Consider the following 3,763-nt stretch of genomic DNA (forward strand, 5'->3'; position numbering starts at 1 on the left):
ACATTTGGTCAATTATATGTTGATTTCTTCTTTGCAGTTGGCTACACTTATCCCTAGTTGGGTTCTTGTCAAGCTCATCCTGTTTACAGCTGGTCTGCAAAATATTGTGCTACATTTTAACATTTTGCAACAATAGCATTTAGTAACAATTACCCAGATCTTGAGACTCTTGGCTGATCGAACAGTATGAACTGAAGATATTTCAAAATGGAGGGGATAAGACAGGGTTTATTAACAGGAAAAAAGCAGGGAGCTGATAATTGGAGATAGGCTGCTAATGGAAACAGGACTATAAACTTACATTATTCATTTTCTGATTGGTGGAGGTAACATTTCAACAATGGGCTGGCTCAGTGGTCAAGCAAGTGGCGTTCTGAGATGAGAACAATGAGTAATACCTGATTAAGTATTTATCGACATCCTAGTTTCAGCCCCTGCCTATAGAATACAAATCTGTCTTTGATGACACAATTAAAGCACAAGGAGTATTATTTAACAACAATGCAAGGAGTACGATTTATGGAGCAGTACAACCAGCACAAGGGAGCTGCTCGCTCTGCAGGCAACTTTGGAGCCCAAAGGGCAAAGTTATGCTCTGTAAGTAGCTTCAGAGCTCAAGCTGAAAAAAATTAAAATATTGGGCCACAAGTTATGATATTAAAATTCTTATAGGTCCTCACCAGTTATGTGTCTTTTTACAATTAATGAAACCGGCCACTAAATTCAAATGATATCTCATTAGTCTATTGCTTGCGAACAAATTGTCACTTAAAACAAATGAGATGGTAGAAAACTTAGGTTTTATCCTATATACTCCAGAGTGTTTCTAGATTGCTTAAGGTTTGAAAGCAACAAAACTTTAAAGGACAAATGGATAAAAAAGAGAAGACTCGCTCTGTCTTTCAGAGTTGGAGATGGTGACAACAGTGTGAGTCTCATCGGAAACTTCTGTGCTCTTCATGTTATGTGATCTCTTTATGGAAGAATTAAGCTACTACACAGCGAGTGTTAGAAACACCACGTTTTTGAGTACCCTTCTTAGGCTGGAGGTAGGCAAAAGAAAAAAAGAAAGTGAGGGCAGGGCACTGCATCGAAGAGAGATTCTTATTGTGCTGTTCACTGCTTTCAGCTCATTGCTTTGATTCGGGGGTTCATGAGTCATACATGTCTGAAAAGCCCATTTTTTTTAATATTTATTTTTAATAAATATTAAAACAGTATTGGTTTATATATATTGCCGTTTACACAGTTAACTAGTTTCCGGGGAGGGAGAGGTGTTATACTTTGAAAAGTACAGCTTTTACTCTTTCTGTTGCCTTTCAAATTCTCCATCATTTTTCTTCTGATATGTGGACTTGCAACACTGGGGGAAAGAGAGAGCTGCAGAAACACCCATTTTATGAATTATATAAAACTATAAACATGCATTAGAGCTCAAGAGTCTTACGAGCCTTTATTTAAGCGATTAAATTAATCATTCTATTCCAAAAAAATGGTTTCTAGATACTGAAAACTGCATTGAACACCAGAACAAGTGTGTTATTCCTTGTATCTGATTTAGGAGGTGCTTCGATTCCTTCTTGTTATATTAAAATCCTAGTATTTTGGTGGTGTATTGTAGTTCACATCCTCTCAATGTACTGCTTGTCAAATATGACAAATATTTAGTTATGCCCATGAAATTTCCCTTCTGTTATTGGGACAATTCTGATATTGCTACCAAAAAAATATACAGTGCATTTTTTTCAGTTCAATAAAGATACTGATTTACTCTTCAAGATCGATTGAGTGTGCATGTATGTGTGTGTGTGTGTGTGCGTGAGAGAGAGAGAAAGAGAGAGAGAGAGAAAGAGAGAGAGAGAGAAAGAGAGAGAGACAGTATATAAGTATTTAGATGTGTGCCTGTGTCACGCATATGTGTTTTGGTACACACGCATTTGTATATAGTTTTTCCTTCCTTGGGAAGCCACAAAACTTAAGTGTTACCCTGTGATGAAAAATAGACTCAACTACAAAATACCATCAACTTGGGCAAACTGAGTTTTGGAATCTTTGATTTGGCATCCCCTGGAATATTATATAATTTGCAAGTGAAATTTTCACCGAAATAAAAACCCTTCCCCTTATTTTACAGCTCTTTTTTTTCCCCTCCCCTGTGTTGCAGGTTTGTAATGTTTGAACAAAACTCCTGGGTGAATTTCCTATTTGCCTGTGTGCGTGTTATTTGTGGCAGAGAACTGTGCCTGGTCAGCAGCTCTAGACCTGGAGCCCGTGGACACTATATGCTGGGCTTCAGTGGCAAGAGAGATCTGCTTAATTTTGTCCCAGGTGGAGGAGTCCAGCGGTTCCTAGCCTGGACTACTGGAAGGTTCCCACATCCTCTTTGTCCCATTAGTTGAGATGACTTGCAGTAGAAAATGTCCAGTGAGTGTTAAGAACTTATTGAAGATGTCTTAATTTTATAGTTTTGTTGTTAGGACAAAAAGTGAGAATTTTTACTTCTATGTTAAATGAAAATAAATGTTGATTTAATAGTTATATTCTTAAATGTTTAGCAAACCAGAATTGAGTTAGTTTTGAGAACTTTCTCATAAATGCTGGGATTTTGCAACTGTCATGTTGGGCTGGAAAAAAACACAGCTCTTTCAAATTCCTAAGTGTCTGAGCCATGAGTTATAATCCTGAACGGCTACTCTTGAAATTTTCATTTATGAAATCGTAACTCTTTTGATATAACTAATTAAAAGCAACTTTTTAAAAAGCTGCTGCTGACAGTTTAAACAAAGGAGAGGAATTCTGAACTCCCTGAGCAGTTATCACCTGAGTAAATGCTGTCTTCCCTTGCCTGGCTCCTCTAGTCATTTGAAAATGTTACAGAAGATAAACTGTCGAGAGTCATTGTATTGTATTTGGGGAAATTCAAGAGTTAACATTTGTAATGTAAATATTACTGATACACTAAAACATTTCTGAGATACACTGACAAATATATGTTAGCATTTCCAAGATATTATTGCTTTGGCACAATAGTTCCAAAATCAAGAGACAAATGGGAAGGCAGTAGAACTGTAAATATTATTTTTCAATAAAGTAAATTCAGCATGGATATAAAAGATTAAGTGGGTTTTATTCATGTTTTTCCATTTTACTTTTCTGATTAAATAAAGTATGCATTTTAATATACTGACTGAAAAACATATTTATATATATAGTTTCAAAATGCATTAATGGTGTATTTTTAAAAATTGTTTCTTTTAAAAATTTTTAGAAAGATTAAGCCTCAATCAGTCAAATTAACAGCACTTCGTTCATCTTAAATTTACCTTTGAAGTCAAAATCACTTTTTTCTTAAATTTTGTTATTTATTTATTTTACACCTACAGCACCTGGTCTTCCTTGATGGTCTGTCTCCCATCCAAATACGAACCAGGCCCGACCCTTCTTAGTTTCTGAGATCAGATGAGATCGGGCACATTCAGGGTGGCATGGCTATAGACCAAAATCATTTTTCAATGATCACTCGAATATATAATTTAGATGATTTAAAGAATTAACCATGTTATGGAAGACTACCTGCATTAAATAAGTTATTTTTTAACATTTTATTTTTATTTATTTTTTAAAATTATAGTTGACATACAATATTATTTTAAGCTATACAACATAGCGATTAGACATGTATATACCTACAAAGTGATCCCCAGATAAGTCTAGTACTCACCCGATACCATACATAGTTATTATAATATTATTGACTATATTC

The 3,763-nt window shown here is 35.1% G+C and overlaps 1 protein-coding gene and 1 pseudogene across 1 annotated transcript in view; one reads left to right on the forward strand and one right to left on the reverse strand.

Moving 5' to 3' along the window:
- The window catches only part of ABCG2 (ATP binding cassette subfamily G member 2 (Junior blood group)), a 159,794-nt gene that overhangs the window by 79,231 nt on the left and 76,800 nt on the right, over positions 1 to 3,763 (forward strand). The gene's annotated exons all lie outside the window — the stretch shown is intronic.
- Positions 3,375 to 3,497, reverse strand: LOC111737300 (annotated as a pseudogene).

Source organism: Pteropus vampyrus, unplaced genomic scaffold (genome assembly GCF_000151845.1).
Source record: "Pteropus vampyrus isolate Shadow unplaced genomic scaffold, Pvam_2.0 Scaffold25, whole genome shotgun sequence".
NCBI classification, from domain to species: Eukaryota; Metazoa; Chordata; class Mammalia; order Chiroptera; family Pteropodidae; genus Pteropus; species Pteropus vampyrus.